Raw genomic sequence first — 21,617 nt, 5'->3', positions numbered from 1 at the left:
ACTTTGTTCCACTAGTATATAGTTAGTCTTACCTTTAGATTTTTGACATTTCATATTGCTGGTCCCCTGACATTTCTTCCGCTGGCATGTTGCTTGTCATGTGGGTTAGACCCCTTTAGAGGGGCAAACAACAAGGGGGTAGAAGATAGCACATAAGCATTAACCCCCTAGGGAAATCATCTAGGCCTCAGTTGTGCTTCAGCTCCAGGCACAGAAAAGCAGCAAAACCAAACACGTAATGCCAAGCCTGACCTCAGGACCCGCTGTGTTGACTGACTAAGGACACTCTGCCCTGGTGCCTACTAATCAGTGGAGACCAGGACCTAAGAGGACACACCTAGAGAGCTAATGAATATTCTACTAGAATCCTTCTCTGGGGCCTCCCCTAAAATCTCCACCCTTAAAATCCCTCTGGATGAAAGACCCAGAGTACTCAGCAAACTCTTCATCCCAGAAACATGTCTATGCCTTTGTCCTCCTCCTTCTTCTCTTCCTCCTCCTCCCCCTCCTCCTCCTTGTCTTCTTCCTCCTCCTCTTTCTTCTCTTCCTCCTCCTTCTCTTCCTCCTCCTCTTCCTCCTCCTCTTCCTCCTCCTCCTCGTCCTCCTCCTCCTCTTCCTCCTCCTTCTCTTCTTCCTCTTTCTCTTCCTCCTCCTTCTCTTCCTCCTCCTCCTCTTCCTCCTCTTCCTCCTCCTTCTCTTCTTCCTCTTTCTCTTCCTCCTCTTTCTCTTCCTCCTCCTCCTCTTCCTCCTCTTCCTCCTCCTTCTCTTCTTCCTCTTTCTCTTCCTCCTCCTCCTCTTCCTCCTCTTCCTCCTCCTTCTCTTCTTCCTCTTTCTCTTCCTCCTCCTCCTCCTCCTCTTCCTCTTCCTCTTCCTCCTTCTCCTCCTTCTCCTCTTTCTTCTCTTTCTCCTCTTCCTCCTCCACCACCACCACCAGCACATCTTCCCCCAAGTACATTGTCCTTGCCTCTCTCTCTTTCAGGGACCCCACCAGACTTGCACCCAGGAGAGCAGTGAGCAGCAGCTGCTTGTCCTGGGCTACCCCCCTGAACTTGTCTCTAAGGCCACCTTTTCTCTGACTTTTCAGTGAGCCAAAGCCCTGCCGAGACTCCTTTCTTATCTGTAACATTTCTAGAGATCCAAAGCATGCCTACCTAGGCTCAGTCTTGTTGCCTTTCTTGTTTCACTGTCCCGAACTCTGTAATTAATCGGAGTACCCATTCTCTTGAGTGAGCTGCCCACTCAGGGCCTTTTGCACCTTGTCTCTTAACTGAATTCTTTCCTTCAAGAAAACAAGAATTGTGATCTTGCCCTTTTGCCAATGGCAAAATTAATGCCCAGACTTCCCATTTTATTGAAAGGATTTGTCTTTGCACTACTCTGATTCGTTTCGGCAAGCGCTTGCTTCAAAACGGATTTGAGGGATAGTTGCCACATGTGTCTCTGAGATGAATACAAGTAGGGACCAGTGTCTGTGCACAAAAGAAGGGAAAACAGGCATAATGTGAATAGCTGTGGAACAGCGTGGCACTGTACAGAAGTGGTAGTGGGAAATGTTCAAGCCATCCACACAGCAGCCTTTCCTCCGCGTACAGCTCTCACTCCTCCTCCTCCTGCTCCACCCATCCTCACCTCCAGAAAAATAACCTAAGGTTGCAGGATAGCTGGAGGAGCTGGGATTGAGCGAACTACTTTGAGGAGTCCACTTTATACTACCTTGTTAGTTGTATACTTTTGAGATACATTGAAAAGTTGTTAACTTTTCTCTTTGATCATTTTTTACTTATACAAACAAAGCCAATCAAACTTAAAAATCATTTATCACCCTCTCCCTGGTGTCCCAAATATCCATTTTACTTTCCTTTACTTCTTTTATAGTGTTTGGAAAATCTCAATTTTAGTGTATTGCCTGACCAGGATCCTGAATGGTCCTGTGGCATCTCTTGGGCTTTATTAGGTATTCAAACTCCTTTTAAAGAATCTATATTTTTCTGCAAGTAAATTCTTATAGGTAAAAAATGCAGAAGAACAGTTTTTCTGTGTTCTCTTTCTCTCTCCCTCTCTTTCTCTTTCCCTCTTTCACACACACACACACACACACACACACACACAAACGCACACACACACAGCAGTATCACAGCAGTAAACATAATTTCAAGTATTACTACAGGCTTGGGACAAAATCTATCCTGGATAAAAGATGATTTAATAGGTCACACATTTGCACAATTTTTTATTGTCACATTTAATACAATAAATACTTAAACCTATTTAGCACTGTATATTTAGATTTCCCTTTCAACAGCTTACTTGGATTCTCTATTGTAAAATAAATAGCTAATATGTGTTGAGCTTTTAGTATGTGCTAAACATTGTGCCAAATACTCTTTAAAAGATTGTCTTTTTAAATCTTTATAATAAACTTATATTAAGAAAGAATTATAATTTTCATTTATTAAAATTTTCATTTATAATTTTTACTTATAAATTAAAGTAAATTATTTCTATTATTAAATGACTTGCCCAAGATCTTACAGGAATAAAGATGCAGGTATGAGATTTAAACAGAGTTGGTCACTCCCCATAAAATGTGATACATTTCTGTAAGGCCTTTGAGAAGAACCACCCGTCTTTTGTTCAAGATTATAATCACCAAAATTAGCCTAAGATAGAACATATAGGAGATAATCAGTAATAATTTACAAAATAAAGTGATATATAAATAATTTAATATCTTTCAAAACTATAATAAAGTGTATAAATAAAATAAATTATTATTTATCTTAATTATTTTGTGTGTGTGTATTTTTCTGAAGTGAGAAGTAGGGAGGCAGAGAGACAGACTCCCACATGCGCCCAACCGGGATCCACCCAGCATGTCCACTAGAGGGTGATGCTGTGCCCAACTGGGGCATTGCTCTGTTGCAACCAGAGCCATTCTAGCACCTGAGGTGGAGGCCATGGAACCATCCTCAGCGCCTGGGCCAACTTTGCTACCATGGAGCCTTGGCTGTGGGAGAGGAAGAGAGAGATAGAAAGAAAAGAGGGGGGAAGAGTAGAAAAGCAGATGGGCACTTCTCCTGTGTGCCCTGGTTGGGAATTGATCCTGGACTTCCACATGCTGGGCCGATGCTCTACCGCTGAGCTAGCCGGCCAGGGCCCAAAATAAATTATTAATTATGCTATTTTTTTTTCTGGATAATACATTATCTTTGTTTTTTCTAAATTATAATAACGATATTTTCCCCCATCCCTTGCTGTTACCTTTATATATACTTCTTAGGTATTAGTTCAACTGTTTTTATAAATGCCACAATGTATCCAAAAATTTTGGCATAAAACAGAAAAATCTTGTAATAAGAATTTTTTTTTTTTTGTATTTTTCTGAAGCTGGAAACGGGGAGAGACAGTCAGACAGACTCCTGCATGCGCCCGACCGGGATCCACCCGGCATGCCCACCAGGGGCAATGCTCTGCCCACCAGGGGGCGATGCTCTGCTCCTCCGGGGCGTCGCTCTGCCGCGAACAGAGCCACTCTAGCACCTGGGGCAGAGGCCAAGGATCCATTCCCAGCACCCGGGCCATCTTTGCTCCAATGGAGCCTCAGCTGTGGGAGGGGAAGAGAGAGACAGAGAGGAAGGAGGGGGGGGGTGGAGAAGCAAATGGGCGCTTCTCCCATGTGCCCTGGCCGGGAATCGAACCTGGGTCCCCCCGCACGCCAGGCCGACACTCTACCGCTGAGCCAACCAGCCAGGGCCAAGAATATTTTAAATGTTAGAATTTGTGTAATTATTTAAATATAGGATGGATTCAAATTACCTGTATAATTTTTTTAATTTGTAGTAAGAAGTCTCTTGCCTAACCAGGCAGTAGTGCAGTGGATAGAGTGTCGGACTGGGATGCAGAGGACACAGATTCAAAACCCTGAGGTCACCGGCTTGAGCATAGTCTCCTCCAGCTTGAGCATGGGCTCACCAGCTTGAGTATGGAGTCACTGACTTGAGCGTGGGATCATAGACATGATCCCATGGTCTCTAGCTTAAGCCCAAGGTCATTGGTTTGAGCTAAGTGTCACTCACTTTGCTTTAGCCCCCCAGTCAAGGCACATATGAAAAAAGAATCAAGGAACAACTAAGGGGCTGCAATGAAGAATTGATTGAAGTCTCTTATTTCATGGAAACAAGATGGAGTGAATAAAAAATTACACCATTATTATACTTTTTTTTTGACAGAGACAGAGAGATAGAGAGTCAGAGGGAGGGACAGATAGGGACAGACAGACAGGAAGGGAGAGATGAGAAGCATCAATTCTTTGTTGCAGCTCCTTAGTCTCCTTAGTTGTTCATTGATTGTTTTCTCATATTTGCCTTGACAGGGGGCGGGGGGGGGGGCTGCAACAAAGTGAGTGACCCCTTGTTCAAGCCAGTGACCTTTGGGCTCAAGACAGCTACCATGAGGTCAGGTCTATGATCTCAGGATCAAGCCAACAACCCTGTGCTTAAGCTGTTGAGCCCGCGCTCAAGCTGGTAACCTTGAGATTTCGAACCTGAATCCTCTGCATCCCAGTCTGACACTCTATCCACTGCACCACTGCCTGGTCAGATATTATTGTACTTTTTAAAAAGCTGCACTTCATTCAACTGTATTCAAAAGTTTTATGTTTCTCAAGCTCAAGTGATGTTTGCATCTCTTCTCACCAAGAAGGAACTGATCTGTGTGCTCTGCAGACTGTAATGAGTTCTGTGCCCTTGAACCAGTCATTTCATTTATTAAATGACTATCAATTGTGTGGTGTCATCCTCTTTGAAGCTATTGCTCCTAGTCTCAATTCTTATTGAGACAGTTCATTTATCTCTCTATACCTCAGTTATCTACCACTAAAATAGGACGCTTGAGCCAGATTTTGGGCTAAACATTCCCGATGTATAATATTATTTCACTTACCCAATGCACCTCACCCCCAATGTATTATTATTGTCACTGATTTATAGATAAGGAAAATGATATTTAGAGATAATAAATAACTTGCATTAGGTTAAACCACAGCTTTCCAAGTACCAATTTACTGTTACCAAATATGATACTATGCCAAATTAGTAGAATTCCAGATTGAGAGAATTTTAAATTCTTCCCAGCTTTTTTTTTTTTTTTCTTAAGTGAGAGGTGGGGAAGCAAAGAGACAGACTCCCACATGTGCCCCAGCCAGTATCCTATGGGGTAATGCTCTGCCCATCTGGGGCAGTTGCTCCGTTGCTCAGCAACCAAGCCATTTTAGCCATGGCGCCATCATTAGTGCCTAGAGCCAACTCGCTTGAATCATTCTAGCTATGGCTGGGGGAAGGGAAGAGAGAGAGAAAGGGAAGGGTGAAGGGGAGGAGTGGAGAAGCAGATAGTTGCTTCTCCTGTGTGCCTTGACTGGAATCAAACCCAAGAAATCTATACACTGGGCTGACACTCCACCACTGAGCCACCTGGCCAGGGCCCCACCTTTAAAATTTGATTATTCTACTTACCTGAATTCTTTAGTGGTCACTATGTTTTTATATAATTCCATCTTTCTACATTTAGTTAAAAAACACCTGTGTAATCTTTGATATCACTTATTTTTCCCATGCAGCCATATCTTCTCATTCTTTCCCTCTCGTTGGTTCCACCCTCTGAATGGTAATTTCTCATTTATAGGCTTCACCAACAAATAATTTGTATTGACTACTTTTAATGTTGGAAGTGTGGCAAAGTTCATTACAATTTGCAGTAATTTCTTTTAGATAATACAGCTCAGTTTAGAGCATATGCATAAAACATTGGTCAACACATTAATTTGCCTTGACTTACATGGTAAGTGGTATTTATTGTCTAAATGTTTGTGTCTCCCCAAAATTTAATATTGAAATCTTAATGCCCCAAAAATGGTAGTATTGGGTGGTGGGGATGTTTGGGAGAGGCTTTGGTCCTGAGTGTGAAATTCTAGTGAATGGAATCAGTGCCTTTATAAGGAGGTTCCAGAGAGCTCCATAGGCCCTTCTACACGATGAAGACAGAGCAAGAAGGCACTACCTGTGAACCAAAAAGTGGGCCCTCTCCAGACGTCCAAACTATTGGCACCCTGGTTCTGAACTTTAGCCTTCAGAACTGTGAGGAATAAATTCCTGTGTTTATAAGTAACCAAATCAGATTGAAGACAAAAGTATCTTTGACAGTAACTCCTATTTAAGAAGGAACATATGTTTCAGGGATGAAAAATAGTTGACAATTGCTTTTTAGAAAACAAAATACAAAAGTGTGTCTAATGTTCCACACTGAGTAGTGATTCAACTATAACTTTGGGTTAGATACAGCACATTTTTATTTTATTTTTATATTTAATTTTTAAGTTTCATTTATTTATTCATGAATTTATTGGAGTACAGGTCTCAAGTGTGCAGCTCAATAAATATTATTTGCACCTGCTTCATGTGCCCATCCCCCCAAGCAAAGCTTCTTTCTGTCTGCATTTTCTCCCTTTGCCCGCCTCCACCTGCCCCATCTCCTTTTTACCCTGGCTGTCACCACACTGTTGTCTATGCGCCATATATATATATATATATATATATATATATATATATCTCACACATATATTTTTTCAATGGGGACTAGATGATAGGAAGTGAACAGATAGACACATTTTTTAAATATATGTGAAGCAGAATCAGAAAACAATGAGACAAGCAGGCATAATGGCTTGTTTACTTTAAAATGCTTTGAAGAATGGATACAATGGCCATATTAAACCTAGACTTTTGTGCTGTCAGTATGGTAGCCACAAACCATGTACAGCTATGTAAATTAAAACTAAAATTTCAAAGTTGCACTAGTTACATTTCAAGTGCTTAATAACCAACATATGCAGCTAGTGGCTCCCATAATGGACAAAGCAGATATTAAAACTTTTATCATTGCTAAAATTCTTTTAGATGATAATGTAGTCTAAGGTGATTAGAATAAATGTCACCTAAATGTGATTATTGTCTCAACCAGAGGGGCAGAGCAAGAGAATGACTGTTAAAAATGTAATAAAAAAAAAGAGTTGGCCCTGGATGGTTGGCTCAGTGGTAAAGCATCGGCAAGATGTGTGGAAGTCCCGGATTCGATTCCTGGTCACAGGGCACAAAAAAGGGGCAACCATTTGCTTACCCCTCCCTCCTCCCACAGCCATGGCTCCCTGGGTGCTGAAGATGGCTCCATGGCCTCATCTCAGCACTAAAATAACTCGGTTGCTGAGCAATGGAATAGCAGCCCAGATGGGCACAGCATCACCTGGTAGGGACTTGCCAAGTGAACCCTGATCAGGGTACATGTGGAAGTCTCTCTGCCTCCCTGCATCTCACTTAATTAAAAAAAATGTAATAAAAAGAGTATAGTAAAAAACTTTGTATGTTGGCAACATTTAGTTTGAATAACCTCCACTTTCTTTCTGTTGGTACTTTACATAGTGGAACAAGTGTTACAGGACTTCAATTGCTTTGCCTTTGAGTATAAAGAAATTATAACAGAAGACAACTCCTTGTCTGGAAGATATGTCAGGCACAGCTACAGACACAAGCACAGAGAAACTGGTCAGAAAAAAAACATTTTTCAGTAGTTATTTTTAACAAACACCTGTCTACTAAGAAAAGTAATTCATTCTATACATTCAAACGTGTATGGGAACTCTGGAAATGTGGCAAATCCATCTATTACAATTAAAAAATGATCTAATTGAAAACAACTGACAACTTTAGGATACACTATAGGTGTAATGTAAAACTTTTAAAAATTAATTTAACACTGATTAACTGTTAAAAGGACTCTAATGTTTACTCAGTCAGATCATAGGCTCCACCACGTGCCCGTGACTCTTGCCCCACTTTCAGGAACTCTGTTGCAGAACCTGTGAAACCACAGGGCAACATCCAGGAAAATGACAAACACAGTGGAAGGGCATCCGCACACAGTAGGGAGTGTCAAGTGTGTAAAAAGCAGGGTTGCTGTTCTCTAGAAATACTGAAGCAGAAATCGTCATTTTTCTTTGTGCAGTTCACAAATGTTGATAAAGCAATCCTGTGGCGCATGTTAAAAGAAATTCACGCACCGTATTTTTCACTCCATAAGATGCACCTGACCATAAGATGCACCTAGGATTTTAAGGAGGAAAAAAAGAAAAAAAAAATCTGAACCAAATGGTGTGTTAAAATATTTAATAAAATATACCACAATAATATTTCAACAATGTAAACTCAACAGCAGTATTAACAACCATTAGCACTGTTATTAACAAATGAGAAGAGACTTTAATGTTCAAATACTCTTCTAGTTGTCCGGGAAACCGCAGCAGCTAAAAATAAATGAACATTAGCTACATAAGATGCAAAGGCATTTTCCCCTCCACTTTTTTTGGGGGGAAAAGTGCGTCTTATGAAGCAAAAAATATGGTAAAAGCAAAACAAAAGGACAGCCAGGACTGGAGCTGCTGTCGCCGTCCGGGAGTGAAAAGAAGATAGGCGGTGAGAACACCAGAAATCTGAGTAAAACTAAACTCTGCGATGCTGCATTTTCAGTTTCCTTTTCTGAGCCACAAGGGGCCAGGCTCTGAATCCAGGGGGCCCAGTTAACTAACACTCATCACCTTACGTTTTAGAGGCCAGCTTTTATGTCTTTCCAGGTGTTGGCCGCTTTGTTAAATCTGGAGTGCCCCAAAACTTATAAAGTCTGAACATTCTACACCTGGTATGTTGGACGCAGGGACATTAGTAAAATGTAAAAATTTGGGGAATCAATTACTTTTCTTTGAGTTTAGAACCTAATGATGATAAAAGTCATTAGTGTAAGAAAACTAAAATATCACAGGAAGGTACTTTTCAAAACAACTGTTTAATCCATTTATTTTGCTTCTTAAAAACCACATAATAAAATTGAAGTTTCCTTTTATTATATGTACATGTTTCCTGTTTATGGTGGTCTTGGGGATATCTGAGGGTGACTCCATTTACCAGATGGCACTCAGTGCCCGGAATTACATTTCAGACTTGAGAGGAAGGCTTCCCCCAGTGGAGCACTGCTTTTCTGTAGATGTATGTATGGAAGGAGGTGAGTGAGGGGAGGTGTTTCTTTATATAATAATATACTATTCTGCATGCAGCTCATCGGGTTTATTGACCCTACTTATGAATTATTTAAAAAGCTGTTTAACTAATGCTATGATACCATGGTCCCATATAACATAATAATCCTGGTAATTTTTTTTAATGACTGAATTTATATCTAGTTTGTTTATTATAAGGTGGTATCATTTAGATTTTTAAAGAAGCTTAAATTCCTATCCTGTGAGCCTGAGACTTCTCACTCTGAATGGTAGGGTCTTTGTCAGACTTCCCCTTTCCTTTTGTCTGGACATGTTTGAACTCACTGGACTTCTGGAGACTTTTCAGAACTAAGGGACTATCAGACAAACTAGAATCATTGCTTTTCTTTAGCCAACTAGCCCTCTGAGGAGACAAATTCATGGTTCCTGAAACTATGGTACTTAATTATTTAATCATGCTATATTTATATGTTCTTAGAATTCACAATTATGTTGAGAAAAAATAGTAAAATCATAAAAGTTGCTGAGCGTAGAGGTCAGATAAATGTTGCTCAGTGTTTTAATCTAATCCTGAATAAAGAAAAATAACTCTAGAATGAACCAAATGTTCTCACCTTGCAACTCTAGAAAAGAATTATACCTCATATATTAAATAGGTGATGACATTTAACAGAACACCCACATGTAGGACACCAGATTATAGCTATCAGAAGTTTTTTTTTTCTAATAAAAAAAAAAAACTGTTCATAGAGTTTTCTGAATCTCTTTGCCATGGTTGGTTTATTTACTTTTTGTTTTAATTCTTGTAAATGACAGTTTACAGCCTTCTCTTTTAAATGTAAATAAAATAATTTATTTAACTCTTTCTAGCCCCCAAATGATAGCTTTGTCATAGTATTTTTTATTTAAAGGTATACTCATATTTTTTGAGGGTTTTGTTTTTTCTGTCTTTTTCCTAAGAAACAATTTCCTGATTCTCCTAAGTGCTATTACACATTGTAGTTATTGAGCGTCATTCTGAGAGTTACTTAGAAGATAGCATTGGGTCTTTCTTAATGTGTAATTCAGAATTTATGCAATAGATAGCTTTAGTGTCTTATAATTTAAGAATTCTCATTATAGATTTATTTAATTCTTTTTTCATCTGCACAAAATGATAGCGCAAATTCAAAACCAGCAGGATCAAGTCTTAATTATCCACTTATTAACTGAGAAAATCTAGACATATTAACTCACTTTACTCCTCTGCAAAATGAGTTATATTATTTGATCATTATTAACTATAGTAACAATTGGAGAATAGTCATACAAGTACATGAGAAACATTTAGGAACACAATTCAATTTAATAATTATGTTGATATTGTAACATTTAAAATAATCTTTTTAAGTGGGAGAGAGAGAAACAAGCAGGAAAGGACAGAGATGGGAAGCATCAACTCATTCGTAGCTGCGGCACTTTTGTTGTTTATTGATTGCTTCTCATATGTGCCTTGACGGAGAGTGGGGGGTAGCTCCAACTGAGCCAGTGACAGCCTTGGTCAAGCCAGTGACCTTTGGGCTCAAGCCAGCGACCATGGGATAATGTTGATGACCTGATGCTCAAGCTGGCGACATGCACTTAAGCTCATGATCCCACATTCAAGCGGATGAGCCAGTGCTCAAGCCAGCAACCTTGGGTTTTAAACGTAGGACCTCAGCACACCAGGTTGCGGATCTGTCCACTGTGCCACCACAGGTCAGGCTAAGATAATCTTTTGGTCTTTTAATATTTCAAAAAAAAAACCTGATTAAAATGCAGAGTAAAGATACTCTCTTGGCAAAATAACATTAGGAAACCCCCTAGTGTTTAACAGTTATTTAAATAATCTGAAGTGCCTGTTAATATCTTACAATAAATTTTAAGTGACACTAGATATGAATTTAAGTTTTCATTTATAACCATGTGTTAACTAATCTAGGGAAGCAGAAAAGCTACAGAATCCATGTCATAAAAATGCTGCCAGTGAAAAATTATATATAAGTAAAATAATTTGATATTATTTTAATATGTAAAATGTTTTGGGTATGTTGAACTTTGCATTGGCATCTTGCCTGGATAGATGTCATTAAAATAATTTTTTTGATATTACTTAAAGGAATTATAGCATCTGGAAACCAACAATATTTGTGTTTTCCTCCATTAAATCAGTAAAAAAGGGATTAAATACTAACATGCTTTATCCAAAATATTCTTATTGACTAAATTTCTCAATACTAAAACATTAACTGTTTTATTCCTATTTCCAGATAACTTGAGCTAGACACACATTTTGCATTCAAGTGTATAGAGTATATGATTGACTATATATTGTCCACTAGAGCCCATAGAGCAGTGGTCCCCAATCTTTATTGGGCCACGGACCGGTTTAATGTCAGAAAATATCTTCATGGACCGGCCTTTAGGGTGGGACAGATAAATGTATCATATGACCAAGACAAGTGTCAAGAGTGAGTCTTAGACAAATGTAACAGAGGAAATCTGGTCATTTTAAAAAAATAAAACATTGTTCATACTTAAATATAAATAAAACGGAAATAATGTAAGTTATTTATTCTTTCTCTGCGGACTGGTACCAAATGGCCCACGGACAGGTACCGGTCTGTGGCCCCGGGGGTTGGGGACCACTGCCATAGAATGTCTGGACTATCTTAGTGACTATTAAAAACTATTTAGACTCTGAATCAGCTTTATTAATTTTCACCTAATATATCAAAATTTTTTGATGTAAAAAAAAAGTTTGGCCCTGGCCAGTTGGCTCAGCGGTAGAGCGTCAGCCTGGCGTGCGGGGAACCTGGGTTCGATTCCCGGCCAGGGCACATAGGAGAAGCGCCCATTTGCTTCTCCACCCCCACCCCCTCCTTCCTCTCTGTCTCTCTCTTCCCCTCCCGCAGCCAAGGCTCCATTGGAGCAGAGATGGCCTGGGCGCTGGGGATGGCTCCTTGGCCTCGGCCCCAGGGTCTAGAGTAGCTCTGGTCGCGGCAGAGCGACGCCCCGGAGGGGCAGAGCACACCCCCCTGGTGGGCGTGCCGGGTGGATCCTGGTCGGGCGCATGCGGGAGTCTGTCTGACTGTCTCTCCCCATTTCCAGCTTCAGAAATAAAAAAAAATTTTTTTTTTAAATTAAAAGTTAAAAAAAAAAAATGTTTGATGTGCCTCTGGCTGGCTGGCTCAGTGCATCACGTATTGGCCCAGCATGCTGAGGTCCTGGGTTCAATCTCAGGTTAGGGCACATATGAGAAACAATCAATGAGTGCACAAACAAGTGGAATGGCGAGTTGATGCTTCTCTCTCTCTCTCTCTCTATCTCTCTCACTTCCTCTTTCAAATCAATGAAAAAAATTTTTTCATTTTTTTAAAAATTAAAAGAAATTGATGTTTGTCTTCAAACAGCATAACAAAATAGTAATAAAGTCACCATTTAATTTTATCTATAGACACATACACACATACAAATGCATAAAAAGTCTATTATTCCATCATAAACTTCTCTAAAAATAGACAGTTTACCATTTAGTAGCCTATTAGAATTTTTAGTGACTCAAAGTCTGTCAATTCATAAGAAAAAAATGAATCTGAAAGTAATATTCCACTTTTCTAGAACTTTTAAATATTTCCTATTTTCAGATACATGTTGTTGGTCAAATAAGTTTGTAAATATGATATATATGTATGCTTGCTTTGGGTGTGGAAGACAGGCTATAAGCTGGCAAAGTCATTATAGCCTAAGGCTTAGTTTTAAGACTAAGCCTTTCCCTTCCTTTTAATGCTAAGGTCTTCTCAAAACTAAGCTTTTCTCCACACCCTTGAATGTTGCAAGATAGGGAGTGGTGCACTCTTATGAGGAATCCCATTATGCCTCAGATAAGTGGCTTTGTATCAGAGACTTCCTTATTTGTAAAGGCTTTAATTTTCTACATTATAAAATGAAGCAGACCAAGGGCTCTCTCTCTCTCTTGGTTCATGCTATTAGCATTGCAGAAGCCTCCCTGATCCTTTGCCCTCTATGGCTTTTCTTGTGGCTTGCCTCTCTTGATGAGACACAAATAAACAGAATGGCCCACCATCCTCCAACTCCACCATTTCTTTACCATCTTCCCGAATTCAATGAGAACCTGAATATGAATGGCCACGATGGCAGCCTCTGGCCATATACACATCTTCGGACAATGATTTAAGACAAAATCCAAGATCCATGTTTATTGAGTCTCTATTGAGATTCACTTCAGCTCTAATGAATATCTTCTTAATAGTATGCAGTTTGCAATAGTAAAACAGGTGCTATTAATAATGCATTAACATTAGAATTTATTTTCAATAATTATGAAAATGCTAAATAAAATATTTATAAGCAAATGTTTTTAATAAATTCTAAATTGATATCTTTAAATCTTTTGACTTGAAATCTTTCACTTAGAATAATTTCTGTAGCGTTAGCCCAGTCCTATATACAGACTTGTCTATGTTAACTGTTCTTTTCTGTTTCCAAGTAATTGTACAAGGAATACCTACTTAAAAAGATCTTTCCTTGTGTCTTTAATACATTGTTTTATGCATCTTAATTCAAAACATTTATGAAGCACTCTGCTAGATACTAGAGTGACTTTATACACAGTGACTTCATATGTTGTGATAAGAAAAATGGCTCCCTAAAAGGTCCATGTGCTAATCCCTACCCAATGAATATGTACTCTTTGAAAGCAAAAGGGACTTTGCACATGTGATGGAGATTAAGAACTTTAAAACAGTAGATTATTTTGTGTTATCAAGGTGTACCCTATCTCATCACATGATTCCTTTAAATCAGAGAGGGTTTTCCAGCTGTGTTCAGAGAGAGCCATGATGTCTGAAGAAAGGTGAGATAAATGCAGATTACTGATGAGTGAAGAGGACAACAAGATAAGACATGGGAACAGCCTCTTGAAGCTGACAAGGAAAGGAAACAGAGCTGCCTTAGAGTCTCCAGAAGGAACAGTGCCATGCCATCGTTTTGATTTCACCCTCATCAGAACAACATTAGATGTCTGACTGTAAAGCCAGTAGCCATGGCCACCATCACAGCTGCCTGGCCCGTGCAGATTTGCATTTGATTTGGACAAACAGTAATGAAACAAGGGAGCCAAGAACTGGTGGGCCATTAGCTTTAATCCTAGCTTTCACCCAGTGGGCAAGAAATATGCACAGTGGGAAAATATTTCCCTTTCTATTCAGGGCTCCCAAGCCACTGACTTATCTGAGTTTCCTAGAATCAAAGGTTTCTACCTCACCAGCCTTATTCACCTCTGTTCCCCATTTCCTTCTCTCTGCATAAACTGACTTCTCCTTTAGCATTCTGCCATCTTGGCTACTTCTCCTCTCCTCCACATGGTCTTTCTCTGCTCTCCTCCAGTATGGGCTCCTCTGCCCCATTTTATAGGGTAAAAATCAAAACCTATAATCCAAGGAAGTCTGATACAAAGTCACTTATCTGAGGCATAATGGAATTCCTCATGAGAGTGCACCACCCCCTATCATGCAACAGTCAAGGGTGTGGGGAAAAGCTTAGTGTTGAAAAGATCTTAGTATTATATTAAAAGGGTGGGAAAGGCTTAGTCTTAAAACTAAGCCTTAGGCTATAACGACCCTGCCTGCTTACAGCCTGTCCCCCAGACCCAATGCAAACTTTAAGCGAGCAAACATATATATCATATTTACAAACTTATTTGACCAACACTGACCTATATGAACAAGGGTAATTTGTATTGTTTTAACCCACAAAGTTTGTAGTGATTGGTTATGACAACAATAAAACCAATGCATATGTATGTGTATTACTTTCCTGAGTAGTTTGCAAACTTTTAAAATTTTTATTGATTGATTTCAGCAAGAGAAGAAGGAGGGAGAGAGTGGCTTTTCCCGGCCTGACCAGGAATCAAACTGGCAATCTCTGTGCTTCTGGATGATGCTCCTTCGCACTGAGCTATCCAGCCAGGGCATAAACTTTTTAAAGGTAAGAATTATGCCTCATATTTTGTATGTCTTTCCAAATCAGCTATTTATGCTTTTCACTTAGTAAGTGTTCAAGAAATCTTGATTGAATGATATAATAAGGAAGTTGTGTTTTTTTAAACTATTTGTACTGTTTAGGTTGTGACGGCAATCTTAACCTCATAGTGGTTTCTGCCTGACTCTGTGCAATGATACATTAACTGCTCTTTGAGAGAGACATTTTGCAATGTGATGTTTATTCAAGTAACAGAAGAAGCACAAAAATTACACTTGACATTTCAGGAAGATTAGGAAACAATAGTGCTGTTTTGAAAGACAGAGATCTGAATCTTTGAAAGGGGAAGTTGCAAAACTATCTTTTCATTTATCTATGCAGATTCCTAAGGAGGGAGGCTTTTACAATGAGTGTCATCCATGTTGGAGGCTCTTTTCTGTGTCTGGCACTCCTCCAGGTCAAGTTTATCTGATAGCCTAGGCTTTGCTGAGCCTCTTCTAGGATGTAAATCCAAAGCTCTTGTGCAAAATGTAACTAAAAAATAGATGTAACAGTGCAAAAAAATTGCCAAATAATTTATTAAAAAGGAGCAGAAAGGCCCTGGCTGGTTTGCTCAGTGATAGAGCGTCGGCCTGGCATGCGGAAGTCCCGGGTTCGATTCCCGGCCAGGCCAGGGCACACAGGAGAAGCGCCCATCTGCTTCTCCACCCCTCCCCCTCTCCTTCCTCTCTGTCTCTCTCTTCCCCTCCCGCAGCCAAGGCTCTATTGGAGCAAAAGATGGCCCGGGCACTGGGGATGGCTCCTTGGCCTCTGCCCCAGGCGCTAGAGTGGCTCTGGTCGTGACAGAGCTACGCCCCAGATGGGCAGAGCATTGCCCTCTGGTGGGCGTGCCAGGTGGATCCTGGTCGGGCGCATGCAGGAGTCTGTCTGACTGCCTCCTCATTTCCAGCTTCAAAAAAATACAAAAAAAAAAAAAAGAAAGAAAAAAGTAAAAAGGAGCAGAAAAATAGTTGTAAAAATTATGCAATGTCAGTCAAACAGATGGGTTTTGCTAACAATCCTGGCCACTGGCCACATCCTCTAGGACATGTGAGTGTAAAGTGGGTAATTGAAAGGATTTTTATCCCCTGCCCCACCTTATTGGCCCATTTACTATTTCTTGGATGACTGTTGTATTTACACATCTTATTACAAACATAAATCATATGTTATAACCTACTCCAATTCTTGCACCTGCCAGAAAATGACACTAATAATCTTTGAGTGCTCAAGGTATGAATAAATATGAGGTCATACAAAGATATAGAGAACATGATCCCCATCCAAAGGAATGATCTTCTACCAATGTGCCTAACAATGATAACCAGAGAGAGAAATCAGACTTGCATAAAGTTATTTCTTACATTTTTACATTTTATTCTGTGTCTATCTATATTCTTTGTATTACTTTTCTCATTGTTGGTCAAATAAGTTTATAAATATGATGTATATGTTTGCTCGCTTATAGTTTGCATTGGGTGTGGGGGACAGGCTGTAAACAGGCAGGGTCATTATAGCCTAAAACTTAGTCTTAAAACTAAGCCTTTCTCACCCATTTAATCCTAAAATCTTCTCAACACTAAGCTTTTCCTCACACCCTTGACTGTTGCATGATAGGGGGTGGTGCACTCTTATGAGGAATTTCATTATGCCTCAGATAAGTGAGTTTGTGTCAGAGACTTTCTTGTTTGTATATTGGATTAAAGGTTTTGATTTCTACACTATAAAATGGAGCAGAGGAGCCCATGCTGGGGAGAGCAGAGAAAGGCCACGTGGAGGAGAGGAGAAGCAGCCAAGATGGCAGAGTGCTGAAGGAGAAACCAGTTTGTGCAGAGTTTGTGCAGAGAGAGGGAAATGGGGAACAGAGGTAAATAAGGCTGGTGAGGTAGAAACCTTTGATTCTAGGAAACTCGGATAAGTCAGTGCTTTTGGGAGCCCTGAATGGAAAGGAATGTGTTTTCCCACTGTATTTCTTGCCCACTGAGTGCAAGCTAGGCATTGGGCAGATAAAATATATTATGCTCACTTTATTAAAGATTGCACTGCCCATGTGGAAGCCTGTCGCCCAGGTAATATTAATGTGTGTTGGGGGCAGGCTGTGGGCAGGCAGAATCCTTTTAGTCTGGGGCTTGGTTTTAGGACTAAGGCTTTCCACCCTTTTGGATGTGGGGCGGTGCAATCCCATCATGCCCCGATAACTGACTTTGTATTAGAGACTTCCTTGTTTTGTATATTGGATTAAAGGCTACACTATAAAATGGGGGCAGAATGGGAGCTTGCTCTCAGTTCCTGAAATTAGCATTAGAGAGCAGAGCAAAGAGAGGCCACATGGAGGAGGCCAGGAGAAGCAGCCAAGATGGCGGAGTGTTGAGTGAGAAGCCAGTTTGTGCAGAGTTTGTGCAGGGAGAAGGAAGGAAATGGGGAACAGAGGTGAATAAGTCTGGTGAGCTAGAAACCATTGATTCTAGGAAACTCGGATAAGTCAGTAGCTTTGTGAGCACTGAATGTGAGTGGGTTTTGGAGCCCAGTGTGTGTTTTTACTTGCCTGCTGGGTGCAAGCTAGGATTAAAGATGATGGCCCACCAGTTTTTGGCTCCGTTGTTTCTTTACCAACTGTCTGAATCCAATGCGAACCTGCATGGGCTGGGCTGCTGTGATGGTGGCCTTGTATTCTGGCTTCACACTAGGATTAAAGCTAATGGCCCACCAGTTCTTGGCTCCATTGTTTCATTAGCGACTATCCGAATCAAATGTGAACCTGCATGGGCCAGGTGGCTGTGATGATGGCCGTGGCTACTGACTTTACACTCATGATTATTGAACTTAAGTAGGTAGATTTTTAAAATTAAGTAGGTTTATTCTCTTTTTAGTTATCCTTGTTTTGAGTCATTAAGATGGCTAGTCAGTAATATTTATCCATTTCCAGTTATTGCAACCTTATTATTTTCACTGTATTTTCTAATTTAAAAATAAATGGAAATAACATTTTTATTTATTTATGAAATGTGCCTGGGGAATCGCCATGTTATCTCCCTTTTTGATTTTGCTGTAAATACTTAAATAGATTAAATCCAGGTCATAAATAATAATAGACCTTTATTGGAGCACTATTCTAAGTTCAATCTGTATATATATTTGTGTGCATGTGTGACAGAGACAGAGAGAGAGAAAAAGAAAGAGAAGGACAGACAGACAGGAAGGGATAGAGAAGAGAAGTATTAGTTCTTCACTGCTGCACCTTATTTTTCATTGTTCCTTGACCAGGGGACTGCAGCAGAGCGAGTGACACCTTGCTCAAGCCAGCAACCTTAGGCTTCAAGCCAGTGGCAGTGACCTTTGGGCTCAAGCCAGTGACCATGGGGTCATGTCTATGATCCCACACTCAAGCCAGCAACCCTACACTCAAGCTAGTGAGCCCATGCTCAAACCAAATGAGCCTGCTCTTAAGTCAGTGACCTTGGGTCCTCCACATCCCAGTTTGACGCTCTATCCACTGTGCCACCATGCAGTCAGGCTAAGCACATTCTATATTTTATACTTTAAAAATACTTCCTTAAATCTTTACAAGAAACATATAGATAGGTATTATTATTATTTCCACTTCTCAGATACTAAGTTTTACTGCAAATAGCTACTATATGACAAATCTAAGATTGGAACACAAGCATGTTATAACCTCTAACAACACCTCCCCCCCACCACAAAAGAAAGAAAGAAAGAAAGAAAGAAAGAAAGAAAGAAAGAAAGAAAGAAAGAAAGAAAGAAAGAAAGCTGAAATACTTCAGCACAATCTAAGAAAAAATAATCAAGGTTTGGCTCTAATTAAAATTTGACTTAAACATGAAAAATCAAGAGAAATCTGTCCATTAATAATATAACAGATTTATCCATCTGGTAGGTGGCAGTGTGGATTAGTCATTTCTGTTAATCACTACTCAGGACTGCTCCACCCCTTGCAATCATCTATATAACTTTCTGTTCTTTTTCTGAAGCCTATTAGTGGTTAAAAGTTTCTTAGATACTGAAATAAAACATTGATTCTAAAATCATATTACTTGTTGCTACAAATGACACCTTCACCTGTAACCATTCTTCCTTCAAAGACAAGAAATTCACCTTCATTTTTGGTACTTTTTTCTAATGTTGAACACTGATGCTATTAGAACATTCTGCTCCATATTGATTAGAAATCAGCCACCTTACAATGTTGATGTTTTTCTAATTCTGCTTCCCAGAGCCAAAGAAAGTAAGACCACTCCCTTTCAAATACATAAAGATGGGCATTGCTTCTTCAAGTGATGCATCTCATTCTAGTCCTTTTAACCATTATCATTATCAGCTTTTATATTCAAATTACCTCTTAAGTTCTCTGGAGAATGAAACACCATCAAAATGGTCCAATCTACACAGAGTAGAACTCATATTATCTCTATTCTTGAATTAAAAATTAAAGAGATGTCAATTGGATTCAATTCTTATAATGTAGAATCTGCCATGTATTGACAGGCTATTCTAGTGATCTGAAAGTGGGAAATAATTTTATATAGTGTTGTACCATTTAATCCTATAAACCCTTGAGGTGGGTAATATGGAGAATAAAACATACTATATCTGTCCAGATGCAAATTTTTTTCTCCACATTTTGTTCACTGTGTCTCTCAGTGCCCACTCAGTATCATTTCTTCAAGCAGCCTTGTGAAATTTCTTTTACATACTTGGTAGATATTTAGGAACAAGAAAATATAAAATGTGCATAACTATATTTTATAGCAGTATTAAAGCAATGTGATAAAACTATTCCCACGTAATAAATCCTCTTAAATGCAGTAATTTTAAAGTGTTATTTTCCCATATAATTCATTCTTTAACTCATGCTTATAAGGTTATATCAGCTCATAGATTTACATATGACTTGATTACCTAATATTTACAGATAAACATTTGGTTATAAAATTTTTACCTATTTTTTTCAAAATTAAACTCTACCATAATTATGGAAAAATGCATATCTTTAAGAAAAAGCTTTTTGGAACATAAAAATAAAAATAACTATAAAAATATCCATAAATTACAAAGAAAAATCTTTAAAGTATTTACCTACATTCCATTATTTTCAAGTGGGATAAAATTTAATTACCGTACCATTAGGATCAGAACAACTGTCCAATAATGTGTTTTAAATTAAGTAAATGACACCTAACACTCTTTTCACATCTACTTCAGGAACCCCTGATCTTCATAGTTCACAAAAATATAAACAGACTTGTCAGACCTTTCTAAATTTATTAAGGTCTGGCAGAATGCCTGCAGGAAAAAAATCATATTTCAGAATAAAGTTTAAAATAAGTAAGAAAAATAACCTCTTGAAAGTCAAGCACTAGAGCAAAGCCGGTTGCCACTAACTGATGAAATAATGAGTTCTTTTAATATTTGTCTATACTTACCTTTTTTTTTTTGAAACAAAGTTTTAAAACAGATTTACTGCAGCCTGAGTTCTGTTATTCTGGAATATATAATCAAAATCGTACTGAGGTAAATCTGTGTCATGAAAATGAGGGAGAAAGATGAAGATAAGCATATTAACTAGAACTAGATGATGCTATCACATGCATTGATGCCTTAAAATTGTTTTCACCTGTATCTTAAATTTATATAGCTCTTGGTACATCAATCCTGTCTTATGGTTTAGCTGACTTTAGGCATAGAACATTAGACCTGTGTTTTTTCAAAATAAGCAATAAAACAATGGATAAGTAATCTTTTATAATACAGAAGTTAAATGCATTTAAATCACCATTCTTTAATTTTCTTATTAAGAAATTTAAAAATATTAATAAAAGTGAATGCACATATAAATTTACATATTCAGAATATATGCAGAATAAATAATAAGTAGAAATTCACAAATATTAATTAAAATAATTTATAGTTTAATGTCATTATTTTTAAAAAAAGTCATCACTCCTAAATTGTGTTTGCTTTATTTCTAAAAATTTGATAACTATTCATTAAGGACTTCTGCCAGTGTAACATTTTGCAAAGATAAATCCATTTTTAAACTTAATATCTCAATATACTTGACTTAACAATGAAAATTAAATTTTTTTCAATAGTGTACAAATTATTTAAGGGCTTACTGATGTGCTACATTAACTATGTTCATGATTAACTAATTTTCTGCTACTGTGGTTAAAAATGTGCATAGAATCTAGTCCTGTAAATAAAGAATATGAATTTTGCCAATGGATTTATAATTTAAACTGATGACAGAAAGAAATAAAATGGCTTCTAAAATAATAGAATTGTTTGTTAAATTCTTTATTTTACTTTAATTCTTGAAATAAAAACAAAGAGAAGCCAACTTCTTCTTTTACCTTTTGTTGAATACATCAAAACATCAAAGGCATTTAAGATATAGTCAAAACTCAAACAAATTTAGAGACTAAACCATTAAGTACGT

The sequence above is a fragment of the Saccopteryx bilineata genome, chromosome 7, assembly GCF_036850765.1.
Source record: "Saccopteryx bilineata isolate mSacBil1 chromosome 7, mSacBil1_pri_phased_curated, whole genome shotgun sequence".
Lineage (NCBI taxonomy): Eukaryota > Metazoa > Chordata > Mammalia > Chiroptera > Emballonuridae > Saccopteryx > Saccopteryx bilineata.
The sequence above is the reverse complement of the archived record's forward strand: the minus strand, read 5'-3'. Positions refer to the sequence as shown.